Source organism: Sarcophilus harrisii, chromosome 1 (genome assembly GCF_902635505.1).
Source record: "Sarcophilus harrisii chromosome 1, mSarHar1.11, whole genome shotgun sequence".
Taxonomy (NCBI): Eukaryota; Metazoa; Chordata; class Mammalia; order Dasyuromorphia; family Dasyuridae; genus Sarcophilus; species Sarcophilus harrisii.
In genome coordinates, this window is record NC_045426.1 from 565,324,937 (window position 1) to 565,342,959 (window position 18,023).

The window sequence follows — 18,023 nt, forward strand, 5'->3', positions numbered from 1 at the left end:
TCTCTCTGGATGAGATGGCATTTTCTATCCCAAAACTATTGGAATCGTCTTGCATCATTGTATTGCTGAAAGAACTGAGTAAGTTGTAGTTGATCAGTATATAATTTTGTTGCTGTGTATGATGGTTTAACATAACTTTATATGAATAGTCTATTTTCTAAATCTAATTGATTATAGCCCCAAACCCATTTTTGCTTGGGTTTAAATTATGGAAGTAAGCACATGTTTTTTTCCATCTCTTGAATACATTTCTTAACTTTATATTAAATGTGGCATGTTATATTGTATTATATGATTCCATTTCATTTTGGGAATTTCCTTAATTCAGAAACAGTTCTTCTATGTATGTCATCATATTTATCAGTTCATCATTACCTCATTGGAGACAAGGTATCTAGGTTCACTGGAAGTGAAAAATTGCTCAAACCTTTTTTAGTGGATTATTTTATAACCTGATGAAGATACTCAGAACTTCTCAACTATTTTGACATAATCTTGGAAATTATGTTTCATCTGGAAAAATTATCTTTTTTCAATCCTTATCACTCTTATTATCTTGCCCATGACACATTTTTTTCTTGATAGTGGCAAATTGTATGTGAGATCTTGCTTTTCTTCTAACTTCAAGAAACCTGCTCTTGCTATAGAACTTGCTCTTTTTAATCAATAACAAAACTTTCAGCTTGTCAGGACCCTCTGAGGGACTTGGCTCGTTTGTTTGTTTGTTTTAACCAGTTGGACTGTTTTGCAGCAATAGTTTATCAGTACTTGGTATTGTTTTGGTTTTGTCTACACTTTTTGGGGGAGTTGGTGTAACTGATCCTATTATGGGCTTGAATGATCTTTTGAATTCTTTACACGAATAGTTGCTTTGATATCTCTCTCTTTTTTTAAAGATAATAGATGTTTTATTTTCAAAATTTATGCAAAAATAGTTTTCATTCAGCCTTGCAAAATCTTATGTTCCAAATTTTTCTTCCTCCTTTCCTCTATTCTTTCCCTTAGACAGCAAATAATTCAGTATATGTTAAACATGTGCAATTTTTCTATACATATTTCTACATTTATATGCTGTCTCTTAATAGGCATTCAAATATGCTTCAAAAGCTATAACTTTTGCACATTCCCTTGAGTCAGTATTCATTCTTAAAAACAACACAATAAATGTATATGACAGGGAATCCAGAAACCAACAGATAAGAGAACTAATTAAATTTGAGAAAACACTTCAGTTTATCTAGATGATTACATATTGTACATACACATAACCATTACTGTCATAAAATGAAACTAGATCAAAATTATTGCTAGTCTCAACAGTTTTACATGCTACTGCATAGACTTTTAATATCTTTCTTTCTAAATCTTCCTTTTTTCCCCAACACCTAACTGTTTAATTCAGTTAGTGGCTCTACCATTTTCCTATTTACCCATATACTTAAGTCATATTTTACTCTCTTCTCTCTTCATACATAATCTAGTCAGTCACTAAGTGTTATTGTTTCTATTTCTACCATGTCTTCCACTAATTTCATCTTTATGATTTCACCACTACCTTCACACTTTATTTTCCTCTTAGCTGGACTACTGAAATAGTTTTCTAATGAGCTTTCCAATTTGAGTGTCTTCTGTCTTCAATCATATATTGCTACCAGATTAATCTTTTGGTAATATTCATCTTGTCATATCAGATTAGAGAATCATTATAGTCCTTTCCAGCTGTAAGACTCATGGTTGTATTCGTTTTCTACAAAAACTCTTCAAGTAGATCATTTTTGTTTATTAAATAAAGACCACATCTGTTAGTCTAGCACTCAAGATCCTCTATAATCGGGCTATGTTGCCTTTTTAGGTCCATTTCACTCTATGCTACTCTCTTGAGTCTGCTTTTACAATATATCAAAGAAACTGAAATTTGTCAAATGAAGAGTAAAATAAATATTGTGAAAAGAGTAGCCAGGTTTACATAAGTTAAATTATAAACTAGGATTTATTTGCTGTGTTCTCTGTGAGAGGCACTGCACTAGGCATTGGTGATATTCAAAGAGTGAAACAATTTCTCTGACAAAGAGCTTATGTTATAATAGGGTGACAATACATGTATACACATAAATATACATACATATTATGTATGTATACATATGTGTATGCGAATAAATACATATACATATATATATATAAAATGAATAATTGCAAACATATGCAGAATAGTTAAATACAAAGTCATTTGGGAGGTTACCTCTCCTGTCCCCACCCATAATTAAGAAACTCTATGTGAAATTATGCAAAACATTTCCATAAAAGCTAAATTGTGAAAGAAAACAATTTCCCACCCTAATGAAAATTAAAATGGGGGGGGGGGGAAGGAAGGGAAAGAAAAGTTAAAAAGAAAGACAGAGAGAGGGAGAGAAAGAGAATGCTTTAATTTGTTTTTAGACACAATCATTTCCTTCTCTGGGTATGGATAGGATTTTTCATAAGTCTTTCAGAATAGTCATGGATGATTGTACTACTGAGAATGGTAAAATCATTTACAGCTGATTCTCTCAAAATATTGCTATTATTTTGTATACAGTACATTTCACTTTGCTTGAGTTCATGGAAGACTTTGTTTTGTTTTGTTTTGTTTTGTTTTCTTTTGTTTTGTTTTGTTTTTCTCTGAGAGCATCCTGATCATCATTTTTCATAGAACTATAATGTTTTTCAATTGATGGGCATCCTCTTAATAAGGTTTAGGTTTGGGGGTTCCCTTTGGTCAGGGAACCAAAATATGATGAGGTCTACCTTTAGGGTTGTCAGGGAACCAAATGATGAGGTTAGATTCAGGGAACCAAAATGAGATGATGATTCCTGGTGGTCAGGGAGTTAAACGATGAGGTCTAGTGGCAGGTTTGGGGTTCAGGGAACCATATGGAGAGGTTTGGCTCCCCAATTCCCCCTTGGGATTCGGCACATGGGTAGGGAGTTTGGGGAACCCCCCTTTTGGTGTTGCAGAGATTCTTTATAAAGGAATTTATGAACTCAAAAACCTAGATTGATTAAAAAAAAAAGGGTTATTATAGGCATTGGGAAGTAAAGTTTAGAGAAATCCCGACAGAGAGACATAAAGTCTCCTTAGGGAAGTAAGTGAGGGAGATAGAGGATAGCACTGGAAGAGAATATTATTCCAGCGGGCAGAGATGTCCTTGGCATAGCATGGCATGGCATGTTAGGACTTTTGCAAACAGAGGGTTTTAGATTGGCTCTTTTATAAGCCTTGGCTTGGAAGCTGGGAATTGCCCTTAATGGGGCTGGGTACAACTTGAACTGAATTGAATAGATCTTCAGTTGAATAGGGTTGGAATTCTTTAGCTCAGGACTTAACCTGCCCCACCATTTAAACCACTTTATCTGATTCCCTCGGGTAGTCTCAGGAGCTTCAAGTGCTTTACCTCATGGCTCATTCCCAAAGTCAGAGAGAGAGAAAGAGAAGGGCTCCCCTCGTCACTCTCAATTTCCAATTTTTTTCCCCTGAGAAAGAGAGGTGCTATAAATATTTTTTTGCACATATATATAAATCCTCTGAATCTCTTTTGACATTCATACCAAATAGTGGTGCTGTTATATCAAAGGATATGCATGAATTTATAGTCCTTTGGGCCCTGATTATTTATCAATTGGGACATGGCTCTTATTTTTTATAAATTTGATTCCCTCCCCCCCCCCCCCCCCCCCCGTTTTTGAAAAATGAAAACTTATCAGAAACTTGCTTCAAAGATTTTGTTAAAAAATAATTACTATTACTAAGTATATTTTCCTCTATTTATTTTGTCTTATTTTTTACCCTGTCCCTCCTAAAAAGTGTTTAAGTAATGACCACTTTCTCCCCCAATATGTTTTTTGGGTTTTTTTCATTACCCTTCCACCCTTCCCTTATCCCATTCCCCTCCTATTTTCCTGTAGGGGAAGATATATTTATATACTCCTAGGGCATATGTATGTTATATCCTCTTTGGACTTGAATTAATTTCATTGTCTTCCCTCTATTATTATTTCCTTTTTAGCTTGTTTGTTATATTTCCTTGTTATCTCTTCCTATTAGATTTGTAAGCCTTTTGAGGATAGAGACTGTCTTTACTTTCTTTTTGTGCTTAGCATAGTGCCTGGCACATAGTAGACAATACTTGTTTACTGACCGATTAAAGTAGTTGAGTAACAGGTAGAAGGGTAAGAAAGACTTGTAGAAGATGGTCTCTGAACTGTATCAGAGGTATTCAGGGATGTGTGGAAGTAAAGAGAAAATGCATTCCAGGCATGTAGAAGTTAAATGCCAGTTTTAAACGCAATAGGAAGCCATTGAACTTGACTAAGAGAGATACATAGTCGCATCTGTTGGTCAAAAACTAGGAGATAAATGGCAGAAACTAGGCATTGACCCACACTTAACACTGTACACCAAGATAAGGTCAAAATGGGTTCATGATCTAGGCATAAAGAATGAGATCATAAATAAATTGGAAGAGCATAGGATAGTTTACCTCTCAGACCTGTGGAAGAGGAAGGAATTTATGACCAAAGAAGAACTAGAAATCACTATTCACTATAAAATTGAAAATTTTGATTATATCAAATTGAAAAGTTTTTGTATAAACAAAACTAATGCAGGCAAGATTAGAAGGAAAATATTTTTACAGTCAAAGGTTCTGATAAAGGACTCATTTACAAAATATATAGAGAATTGATTCTAATTTATAAGAAATCAAGCCATTCTCCAATTGATAAATGGTCAAAGGATATGAACAGACAATTTTCAGATGATGAAATTAAAACTATTACTACTCATATGAAAGAGTGTTCCAAATCACTATTGATCAGAGAAATGCAAATTAAGACAACTCTGAGATACCACTGTACACCTGTCAGATTGGCCAGAATGACAGGGAAAGATAATGCAGAATGTTGGAGGGGATGTGGGAAAACAGGGACACTGATACATTGTTGGTGGAATTGTGAATACATCCAGCCATTCTGGAGAGCAATTTGGAACTATGCCCAAAAAGTTATCAAATTGTGCATACCCTTTGAATCCAGCAGTGTCTTTACTGGGCTTATACCCCAAAGAGATACTAAAAAAAGGAAAGGGACCTGTATGTGCCAAAATGTTTGTGGCAGCCCTGTTTGTAGTGGCCAGAAGCTGGAAAATGAATGGATGCCCATCAATTGGAGAATGGTTGAGTAAATTGTGGTATATGAATGTTATGGAATATTATTGTTCTGTAAGAAATGACCAGCAGGATGAATACAGAGAGGATTGGCGAGACTTACATGAACTGATGCTGAGCGAAATGAGCAGAACCAGGAAATCATTATATACCTCAACAGCAATATTGTATGAGGATGTATTCTGATGGAAGTGGATTTCTTCAACAAAGACAAGATCTAACTTAGTTTCAATTGATCAAGGATGGACAGAAGCAGCTACACCCAAAGAAAGAACACTAGGAAATGAATGTAAACTGCTTGCATTTTTGTTCTTCTTCCCAGGTTATTTATACCTTCTAAATCCAATTCTCCCTGAGCAACAAGAAAACTGTTCGGTTCTGCACACATATATTGTATCCAAGATCTACTGTAATCTATTTAACATGTATAGGACTGCTTGCCATCTTTAGGGAAAGGGTGGAGGGAGGGAGGGGAAAAATCGGAACAGAAGTGAGTGCAAGGGATAATGTTGTAAAAAAATTACCCCAGCATGGTTCTGTCAATAAAAAGTTATTTAATTTAAAACAAAACAAAACAAAAAAAAAAAAAAACTAGGAGATAAGAGATTTCTTTTCATTTACTATTACTATTATTGGTAAAGTTTAGCAGTTGTAGCTCTGATTATGTAACAAATTTTTTAAAATTTGAAAGTGAATTTTTTGAACCTTATCAGTTTTTTAAAACTTAAGACTTAAATACATAGTAGGAAAAAAATTGCCATGTGCACAGCAGAACATCAGAGCAGATTCTAAAATATAAAGTAATAAATTTCTATTGCAAGAAAACCTTTATAGTAAAACTAAATATTGTGTTCCAAACTGTCCATCTATTTATTCTTTGCTTTTAGGTTTTCTTTTGTTCAAAATGATTTTTAGAGGGACAGCTAGGTGGCACAGTGGATAGAGAACCAGCCCTGAAGTCAGGAGGACCTGAGTTCAAATGTGGCCTCAGCAATAAATAAATATCACTTAGTTGCATATATGGTAGTTTACATTTTAGAAAGCATGTAAATTAAATATAACTTTTATATAGAAAGCAATTATACTAATAGAAGGTTACCTAGGCTTGATGCTTAGGTTTTTTGTGGTGGTGGTGTTGTTTTTTAATTATAGCTTTTTATTTTCAAAATATATGCAAAAAATAGTTTTCACCATTCACCCTTGCAAAACCTTGTGTTTCAAATTTTTCTCACTCCATCCTCTCTGCAACAGCAAGTAATCCAATGTATGTTAGACATGTATAATTCTTCTATATGTAGTTTCCACATTTATCATGCTGCACAAGAAAAATCAGATCAAAAAGGGAAAAAAATGAGAAAGGAAAAAAAAAGGCAAGGAAACACCAGCAAAAAAGGTGAAAATACTTTGATTATGATCTACAATCGATTCCCACAGTCTTCTTTCTGGATGCAGATGACTCTTTTCATCACAAATCTGTTGTAATTAACTCGATTCACTTCATTGTTGAAAAGAGCCACTTCCATCAGAATTGATGATCACATAATCTTGTTGCCATGTACATGTTCTCTTGGGTTCTACTCACTTTACTTAGATGCCGAGGATTTTATAAAATGACCACCATAAATAGTCAACAGTGATAGACCTTTGCAATATAAAGATTTCTAAAGTAAAAATACATTAATTAATAAAGCAGTACATTCAAGCAGGTAGTCAACAAGCATTTATTAAGGAATTACTAAATTCCATACACCATGTTAAATACTAAGGACTCTAGTGTCTTATTTTAGTAATACCAGCATTATCCTGGACTTTTTTCTCAGTCTTACTTCATCTTGCATGTCCATGCAATTATCAGATCTTGCTGTTACTACCTTGACAATATTTCTCAAATTTGACCTCTTCAGTTTTTCATCTAACACCTATGCTTTTAGCATGATGTTTTCAGCCATGTTGTTATACACCTTCAATGAAGATGACCATGGCATCAAGGTCAGTTACTGCACTGATGGTAAATTCTTCAACTTGAAAAGACTGTAAGCCAAGACTAAAGTAGAGGGAAGTATTGGTCCGTGATTTTGCATTTGCAGATAATTGTGTATTCCTTGTAGCCTCTGAAGCTGAATATGGAGGGGTTCTCTTCCTCTAGTGCTAATTTTGGCCTAACAACACCAAGAAAACACCGCTTCTTTATCAGTCAGCATCACCCCATCCATATGTGAAATTATCAGAGCAAATGGAGAAGTTTTGAATGTTGTATAAAAGTTCACTTATCTTGGCAGTATACTTAACAGGGATGCATGCATTGATAATGAAGTTGATGCATTGATAATGAAGTTGACTTATGCCTTGCCAGAGCTAGCTCAGTGTTTGGGAGGCTCCAAAGGAAAATTTGAGAGAAGAGAGGTATTAGTTTGACTACCAAACTGAAAGTTTACAGAGCCATTGTGCTGACCTCATTGTTGTATGATTCTAAAACGTACTCAATATACCAGCGCTATGCCAAGAAACTGAATCACTTCCATTTGAATTGTTTTAGGAAGATTCTGAAGATTACCTCGCAGGGCAAGATATTAGATACTGTTCTTTCCCGAACTAAACTGCCAAATGTCCCAATTCTACTGCAGAGAATGTAACTGTGTTGGGCTGGCCACATTGTTTGAATGCTAAATGTATACTTGCCAAAATATTTTTTGGAAAACTCACACAGGGCAAGCATTCACTCGATGCTCAGAAAAAGTGAATTTGGACACTCTCAATGTCTCTATGAAGTAAACTTTGAAACTGATCATATGATACAAGAAGCACTTATATTGGACCACCCAGCATGGTGTGCTCTCATCAGAGAAGTTGCTGCACTTTGTGAACAAAGCAGAATTGAAGTAGTTCAAAAGAAATGTGAGATGCGTATGTTTAGAGAATCCACCCAAAATATTCACATGGACTATTTGTGATTGACCTGTAGTAGAGCATTCCGAGTTCATATTGATCTGATCAGCCACAGTTGAACATCCTGTAACTTGGTTAACATAGTGATCTCATTTTGGTCTTTTTTGAGAACCCTTTCTTATTCAGGCCTTTGTTACTTTTTGCCTAGATTATTACAGATAAGACTAAGATTGGCCTACTGACTTTATTTTTTTTAATAGTAGCTTTTTATTTTCAAAATACATGTAAAGATAGTTTTCATCATTCACCCTTGCAAAACCTTGTGTTCTAAATTTTCTTCTTCCCTCTTCCCCTTGTAATCCAATATAGGTTAATCATGTGCAATTCTTCCACATTTATCTTGCTGCACAAGAAAATTCCAGATCAAAAAGGAAAAAAAGCAAGCAAACAGCAACAAAAAGTGAAAATAATATGTTGTGATCCAAATTCATTCCCCACAGTCCTCTTTCTGGATGCAGATGGTTCTCTCCATCATAAGTTTATAGGGACCTCATTGTTGAATAGAGCCATGTGCGTCACAGTTAATCATCACATAATCTTATTATTGCTGTGTACAGTATTCTCTTGGTTCTATTCATTTTGTTTAATATCAGTTCATATTAAGTTTGTCCAGGCTTTTCTGAAATCATCTTGCTAATTGGTTCTTATAGAACAATAATATTCCATAGCTTTTATATATCATAACTTATTCAGCCATTCCCTAATTGATGGACGTCCACTCAGTTTCCAGTTCCTTGCCACTATAAACATTTTTGCACATGTGTGTCTTTTTTCCTTTTTATGATCTCTTTGGAATACAGACCCACTAGAGATACTGCTAGATCAAAGAATATGTACAGTTTGGTAGTCTTTGGGGCATAGTTCCAAAATTGCTCTCCAGAATGGTTGGATCAGTTCACAATTCCACCAATAACGTATTAGTGTCTTAGTTTTCCCACATCCCCTCCAACATTTCTTTTTCCTGTCATTTTAGCCAATCTGACAGGTATGTAGTGGTACCTTAGAGCTGTCTTAATTTGTATTTCTCTAATCAGTAATGATTTAGAACTTTTTTTCATATGATTAAAAATGACTTTAATTTCTCCATCTGAAAACTCTTCATATCCTTTGACCATTTATCAGAGAATGGTTGGTATTTGTAAAATTTTAGCCAATTCTATATTTTAGAAATGCGACTTTATCATAATCCTTGGTTATAAGTTTTTTCCCCCTAGTTTTCTGCTTCCCTTCTAATTGTGACTGAATTGGTTTTGTTTGTACAAAACCTTTTTAATTTAATGTAATCAAAATTATTCATTTTGCATTTCATAATATTTTGTAGTTCTTTGGCCACAAATTCCTTCTACACAGATCTGAGACTGATCTACCAACTTTAAAGTTTTTTCTAACTTTAGTACAATCCTATACATAGTTGCATTAATTTTCCTTAAGCACAAATCTGACCATAGAAGTTCCAGACCAAAGATTTCAGTAGTTTCCTGTTACACTTACAATTAAAATAAACAAAAACAAAAACCTCCTCTAATAAGCCTTTGAAGCTCAGCCTGTCTTTATAGTTTCATTAAATACTATTCTCCCATTTTCCTTTTCCTCCTCAATAATCCAATCTAGCTGTCCATCTCCCATGCTTGAAATATACTTCCTCCTTTTGTTTGCTTCCTGATCTCTTTCTTCCTTTTGGATACAGCTCAGACATCATCTTCTATATGAAAACTTTCTTGATCCTCCCAACTGCTGGTAGCCTTCCTCCCTATAAACTACCTTGAGATTTAACTGATTTGTTTAATGTTATACTGTATTTCTTTTTAAATGAACTTGCTATCTCTTTACAGTGTAAGCTTTTAAGCAGTGATTGTTTTATTCATCATGCAGTAGACTTAAGTGCTGGACAAGGAATTAGGAAGACCTGAGTTCAAGTGTAGCCATTTCATAGAAATTATTTTTTTAAAGACAAAAAGAGAGGGAAAATCAGCACTGATGAATACATTGAAAACTGAGCCTCCTTCTTCCATGAAAGGGGTATTAGGGTTGTTCTCTCAAGTCTTATTGATTCTTATGATTTTGTTACGTTTACTTTTTATGTTTTTCTATGTGGTTGTTCTTTTCATTTACATTGTTGTAATTATTGTGCATCTTGTATTCTCAGCCCTAATTACTTCACTTAACATGGATTTATGTAATCTTTCCATCCTTCTTTGTATTCACATATATCACTTTTTACATTACAATAATTCCATTATATCATGTACCATAATTTGTTTAGCCATTCTTCAATTGATGGGCTTAACAATTCTTTGTTATCACATAAAGTGCTGTTATGAATATTTTGGTATATGTGGGAACTTTATTCTTAACCAATGGTTTCCTTGGTGTATAAGTCCTGTGATAGACTTTTGTTTAAAGGACTATGGAAAGTTTTGTCATTTTATTTAGATAATTCCAAATTGTTTTCCAAAAAGATTGCATCATTTCATGGCTACACCACTGTATTAGTGTGCTTAACGTTCTCAAAACCTTGATTAATTAATTGCCATTAATAATTGCCATTTGCCATTTTTGTCATGTTTGCTAATCTTCAGGATGTGAGATAAAACCTTGGGTTTGTTTTGAAACCATTTCTCTTAGGGTTTTTGGAGCATTCTTTAATGGTAGTTATAAATATTTTGCTATTCTTTTGAGAGTTGCTTGTTTGTATCTTTTGGGGATTTATTCTTATATGTATTTGAATTGTTTATGTAACTTGAATACCAAATTTTTATCAGAGAAACTTGATGCAAAATTTTTCCCCTTATCCTAGTTTGATTTTTTGGCAGAAGCTTTCCAATTTTGGTAATCAATTATCTCTTTAATCATTTGCAGTTTATTCTATTTTGCTTAGTTAAGAATATATCTCCTATAGTTGTGAGATGAGAGATATATAACTTCTCATTTTTTAAATAGTATGTTCTTTAATATTAAGGTTACCTATTTATTTGGTTGTCCTTCTTTCTTGAAGACACCAAGATCACAGCACTGTGTTAGTGTTGAGTTACAGTGTTTTTAACTGTGGCTGATCAGACTAATTATAAGCTCAGAATGCTCTGCCACAGGTTGGACACAAAAAGTCCTTATGAATATCTGGGGTGGACTCTTAATTTTACCCATCTTGCCTTTTTTCTCAACTAATTCAATTTTGCTTTGCTCATAGAGCAAACATCTTCTCTGGTGAGGGCATGCTATGCTGGGTGGTCCTGTGCCAGTGTCATACAGTCAGTTCTAATGTTCTTCAGAGATCTTGAGAAGTGTCCTTGTGTCACTTTTTCTGACTATTTTGTGAGTGCTTGTCCTGTGGGATTTCTCCATAAAATAGTGTTTCTGGCAAGTGTTATGTTTGTCATTTGAACAATGTGACCAGCTCAACTCTCTCAGCAATAGAGATGGAATGCTTGGCAGTTTAGTTTGAAGAAGAATTTCATTGGCTGGTATCTTATCTTGTCAGGTGATCTTGAGAATCTTCCTGAGAAAATTTCAAATGGAAGCAATTTGTTTTCCTGGTATGGTGATGTTATACCATCACTGTCCAGGTTTTACAGGCATATAATGGACCTCCCCGATGGAATGGGCAGATGAGAACAATTTGTTCCAATAGCCATGAAGACAGTTGAAGCAGATGTTGTAGAGCACTTAGATCTTGGTCAAACATCAGAGATGCCAGTATCATCCACTGCATCTTGAGTCATGACCAGTCTTCTTGATTTGTCCTGCTACTGGACATTGGTGACTCTGGAAAAGAGTGAGACTGACAATGCAATTTTGCCTCACTTAAACCCAATTTACACACATATCAAAAGAAATCACCTTGCCATTTTTACCCTTTTCATCCTTACTTTTTTTCATCATTTCATCTAATGTTTTAGAGCTTTTGCTTCTTCTAAATGCTTTTTGATATTTTTATCAGATTTAAAAAATATACCATTGGTACTTGCTACAACATTAGAACAATAAATTATCTTTGGTAATATATGCATTTTTATTATTTGGCACAGCCTATCTTTGAGCACTAAAGTCTCTTCCATTGTTTAAGTTCATTATTTCTATAAGGACCACTTTGTAATTGAATCTGTACAAATTTTTTGAGGTCTTTGGTTGATTGATCCCCAAATTTTTCTGTATTTCATAGTTGTTTGCAGTGGGATTTCCCATTCCATTTTTATTTTAAGTGTTTTGCTGTCATTATATAGAAATCTTGTTGATTTGTGATAAAATATTTTGTAGCCTGCAATTGTGCTATTATTTATTGTCTAACTTTTAGCATCTTTGTTGATTCAACAGGATTTTCCAAGTAATTATCAACAGATATAGTTTTACTTCCTCTTTTCCTGTCTTTATGCCTTTAATTTCTATTTCTTATCCTAGTGCAAAACAATATAAAAATAATAGCGGGGTAACTAGCCATCCTTGTTTTATTCTAAATTTATTTGAAAAGATTCTAGTACATCCTTATTGCACATGATGCTTTTGGTTTTAAATAGATTTTTTCATGATATTTTAAAAAGGTTCCTCAATTTCTATAATTTGTACAGGTTTTTGTTTTTGTTTGTAGCACAAATGAATGTTGAATTTTTTTAAATAGCTTTTTATTTACAAGTTATATATGCATGGATGATTTTACAGCATTGACAATTGCCAAACCTTTTGTTCCAATTTTTCTCCTCCTTCCCTCCACCCCCTCCCCTAGATGGCAGGATGACCAATACATGTTAAATATATTAGAGTCTAAATTAAATACAAAATAAGTATACATGTCCAAACCAGTATTTTGCTGTACAAAAAGAATCGGACTCCTAAATATTGTACAATTAGCCTATGAAGGAAATCAAAAAATGCAGGCGGGCAGAAATATAGGGATTGGGAATTCAATGTAATGGTTCTTAGTCATCTCCTAGAGTTCTTTCGCTGGGTGTAGCTGGTTCAGTTCATTACTGCTCCATTAGAACTGATTTGGTTCATCTTATTGCTGAAGATGGCCAGATTCATCAGAATTGATCATCATATAGTGTTGTTGTTGAAGTATATAATGATCTCCTGGTCCTGCTCATTTCACTCAGCATCAGTTCATGTAAGTCTCTCCAGGCCTTTCTGAAATCATCCTGTTGGTCGTTTCTTACTGAACAATAATATTCCATATTATTCATATACCTCAATTTATTCAGCCATTCTCTAATTGATGGGCATACACTCAGTTTCCAGTTTCTGGCCACTACAAAGAGGGCTGCCACAAACAATGAATATTGTATTTTGCTAAGGACTTTTTTTATATTGAGATAATCCTGTGGTTTGGTAAGTTTTGATTTTTAATAGGATTATGTTAATTGTTTTCCTAATGTGGAACCATCCTTTCTTCCTTAAAATAAATCAAACTTGTTCAAAATTAATGATTTATTAGAAAAATTGCTATAGTCTACTTAATAGTATTTTGCTTAAAATTTTTGAGTCATTCATTAAATGATATTGGCCCATACTTTCTTCTTTGTTTTATTCTTCTCTGGTTTAAGTATTGGGCCAATATATTGCATTAAAAAAATAATGTGGAGCTTTATTCTCAGTTTTTGAGATTAATTTATGAATCACGGGTACTAATTATTCTTTAAATTTTTGATATTTTAAAAAATCTATTAGAATCGGATGTTTTTTCCCTTTACTTTACAATTCCACATACTTCTCTGAAACTAAATGAAGACTCAATCCTCTATTTTGTGAGTGCATATGTTTTTAGTTGTGTAGAACATAATTTTTTTTTCTTCTGGTTTTGTTAGGATTTCACCTTGCTAAATGGTCACTTTTGCCATTTTAGTTATTTGATTTTCTACTCTTCTATGTAATTAAATTAACTAAAGATTATTGATTTTATTAGTCTTTAAAGAACCAGCTTTTTGTTTTATTTGCCATTTTGATGGAATTTTTTTAGTCTGTTTTTCTAATTTTTAACATCTCTACTTTTGTGCTTTAGTTTTTATTATTTATTGGTCTTCTAATTTTTAAAAATGCATATTCAGTTCATTAATCCTCATTTTCCATTTTGTTAATGTATGTTTGTAGGGATATGATTTCTCCCCTGAGGACTACTTTAGCAGCACCCCAGACATTTTGGTATGTTATTTCATCATTCTAATTTTTTTTTCATATAATAAATGTTTCTATGATTTTCCTTTCACTTCATTATTTAGGATTTAATTGTTAAGTTTCTGTTTGGAATTGTGTCAAAATTTTTTTCTTTTGCTGTCCCTGAACCAATGACTTTATTGTTATGGTTTGTAAAGAATTGTGTTAACTATTTTTGCTTTTTTACATTTATTTTTAATATGTGCTCTAATTGATGATCAGTTTTTTATAAAAGTTTCGTGTGGTGCTGATAAAAATGTATCTTCTTTTGCTCTCCCATTTAGAAAACACCCTAAAGTCTTTTAACTCTAAATTCTCCTATAATTTGTTTAGTTCTGTATTTTTCCTTTTATCTTTCTATTGTTGTTCAGTAGCTTCACTCAGGTACAATTTTTTATGACTACTTTTGGGATTTTCTTGGCAAAGATACTGGAGTGATTTGCCATTTCCTTCTCCACCTCGTTTACTGAGGCAAACAGGGTTAAATGACTTGCCCAGGATCACATAGTTAGTTGAGTCTGAGGCCAAATTAGAACTTGGAAAGATGAACCTTTCTGATTTAAGACCCAGTATTCTATCTACTTTACTGCTTTGAAAGAAGGATATTACAGTCTCTTGTCACTATTGAGTTACTTCTTTTTTTTTTTTTTTTAATATGAATTTGGATGCTAGGCTATTGGAAGTATATACATTTATTACTGGTATTAATTTATTGTCTGCTTCTTTTTATTACAGTGTAGTTTATCTCTTTTTTTTTAATGTTTGCTTTCACTTTGTCAGATGCCATGATTGCAACTCCTTTTTTTACGTTTACCTGATATGGTAAATTTTTTTCTTTTATTCCCTCAGTTTTATTGTTCATATGTTTTTGTTTTTAAATGTGTTTCTCATAAGCAACAGACTGTAGAGTTTTGCTTTCTTAACAGCTCTGTCAATCTTTTTGTTTTGTTGTATTGTATAATTCATTCCTGTTTAACGATATATGCTTACATTTTCTTTTATTTGTCTCTAATACTGTTTGTTTTTAATTATTTTCCCTTTCTATTGTAACCACATATCTCTTAAGTTACTTTAGCTAATCTTTTTAAAGGTGACCTTTTTTCCCTTCAGCTTGTCCTGGTCATTAATTTTTAAAATTTTGTATTTTCCATCCTTTTTCTAGGGTCAGTCAGTTGGCACAGTGGTTAGAGTGCCAGACCTGGAGTCAGGAAGATTCGTCTTCCTGAGTTCAAATTTAGACTAGTTGGATGATCCCAGGTAAACCACTTAACCCTGTTGGTCTCAGTTCCCTTATCTGTAAAATGATCTGGAGAAGAAAATGGCAACCCACTCCATTGTCTCTGCAAGAAAATTCCAAATGATATCATGCAGAGTTGGACATGACTGAACTACTACAACATTCCATTACTTTCAAGACTAGTTCCTTTCTATTCTTTGTATTTATTCCTCATAGAATCAGAACTTATGAGGTATTCATTCTGAGCTCAAGCCACTAGTGCAGAAAGCTTCCCCCTTTAATTCCCATTTTCTATTGTGCCCTCATCCTAGAACATTGCTATTCTTCATGTGTGATAGAGAGGACATTGTCCCATGGGAGGACTAACTCCTTCCCGGCCCAAGTCTCTGATTATGCAGTTGATTGTTGATCTCCACTTTCTAACTTATCTTCTTTCATTAATTGCCTCAACAATTAGGAAATTGATCTGTAACCTTCCATTCCACTAGATATCAGTTACCCCCCAAAATTCCACCTCTCCTCCTTGGTAGGGTAAGTGGTCTTTTCAAGCACCTAATCTCCCAAATCCCAACCAGTACGATATCCTCATTTCCCTTCATAGAAGATTGCTCTTTACACATAGGAGCATTCATTACTGCAATTCTTACCAGCACCCAAACAGGGCTTTCCTCTTTCCTCTTCATTTTCACTCCGTCTCTTCTTTTCTCCCAATCACCTATTGGTGATTCCTAAGAGACCATAAGAATCACCTTCCTTTCATTGTTGGGCTTTGATCTAACCTAGGCATGTCCCACACTCTTCTTTTCTCCTTACCTCCCCTTCTTCTCTTTCATTAACCCTCTCATTTTGTAATGTAGTTTATGCAAAAAATATCAATCGCATATAAAAAGTTCTGTCCATAATTCCTTAGATCTCTCCTCTGTGTGATTTCCAGTCTTCAGGCCTTCTTTACATTTAAAAAGAAAACTCTTTGTTGTCACTCTTTTACTGTCTTTAGATAGTATTCTGTAGATGGTTGCATATATTCACTCCACTTTCATTTTTGTTATTTAGGGTATTTAAGAAGCAAATTATTTTTTCATGTCTCTTTTTCTTTTCAAAAAAAATTTTTTGGTCAAATTTAGTTTTACAGGATAGGTAATTTTGGGCTGAATCCTGAATTTTGTTGCTCTCTGTAACATATTATCCTATGTTTTCTAGTCTTATGTTATAAATAGTCCATGATAGTCTTATTTATTCTAATGGATTTTCCTTTGTATTTGATGATCTTTCTCCTGATTACTTCTAGAATTTGTTGTTTTTGAATTGAGTTGTCAAATTTAACCGCTATGTGTTTGGGAGTTTGCAGCATTTTGTATTTTTCTGGAAGGGAAAGCAATCTATGGTTCTTTAAATAGGCATTTTATTTTCTACCTTTAGAAGTTCTGGGCAGTTTGTGGGGTTTTTTTGTATTATTTTTTGCATTATGGTGTTCTGGGTTTTTTTGTTTGTGTTTTTGTTGAGGTAATTGGGGTTAAGTGATTTGACCAGGGTCACACAGCTAGGAAGTGTTAAGTGTCTGAGGTCTGATTTGAACTCAGCTCATCCTGACTTCAGGGCTGGTGCTCTATCCAAGTGTTCTGACATTTTCTTTTAGGAGATCTCTAATCTTTTTATTTGTCTTCCAGAACAATATGTTTTGTTTATGGATAGAGTTATACTTTCTTTGAATGTCACTGTTTTTTTGTTTCTCATCTTCTAGATTATTCTTTATTTCTGTATTCATGAATTCCCAATGTATTCTCTTTTTTGCTTTTTGGATGAGGCTTTCCATTTAGTCATTTTTCAGTCATGGCCAACTCTTTATGATCTCATTTGGGGTTTTCTTGGAAAAAATACTGTAGTGTTTTCTTGTTTCCTTCTCCAGTTAATTTTTAAAATGAGATATATAGGATTAAATGATTTGCCCAAGCTTACAGTTTATAAGTGTCTAAGGCAGGATTTGAGCTCAGAAAGATGAGTTCTTGATTCTAGATATAGTAGTCTATTCACTGTATCACCTAGGTGCCTTTGTAGATAATTTTTTTCTATTCTGTCAGTAAAAATAACTGACATGGTCTGTGCAGACCATAAATTAGCCTTTTAAAATTCTCATTTCTCTTTTAAACCACTCTGAAAGAAAGTATTGTAATTCCATGTTTTCTTTGATTCCACAAAGGACTATAGAATCTTGTCTCATCAAGTAGTGAATATTTTTCTTTATTTTGCAGTATTTATTCATAGATTTCTTAGCTTGTTTACTACATCTGAAAGGCCTATTTTCTTCTACAGTTCATATTTTCTCTATTGATTGATCTGCTTATGTTTAATTTGAGGTCTCTTTTTCCAGAAGTTGTTGGTCATTTTAATCCTTTATATTCCCTTATTACTAACTTTCTGTCTCCCTTCCCACTTAAAGTCACTATTTCCCTAGAGACTGGATCTCAAAAAGGTGTAGCCTCTTCCTATGCTGGGCAGTT

General features: G+C 33.7%; 1 protein-coding gene across 4 annotated transcripts in view; it reads left to right on the top strand.

The window, feature by feature from the left end:
• The window catches only part of WWP1 (WW domain containing E3 ubiquitin protein ligase 1), a 138,132-nt gene that overhangs the window by 37,695 nt on the left and 82,414 nt on the right, over positions 1 to 18,023 (top strand). For 2 of the 4 annotated variants that reach the window (XM_031946951.1, XM_031946950.1), the window contains exon 2: positions 14,226 to 14,276. The gene's annotated coding sequence lies outside the window, so the exon portion shown is untranslated. Of the gene's footprint in view, positions 1 to 14,219; positions 14,277 to 15,473; positions 15,546 to 18,023 lie in introns of those variants that run through there. The other 2 variants (XM_023496382.2, XM_023496381.2) reach the window with 2 other exon arrangements.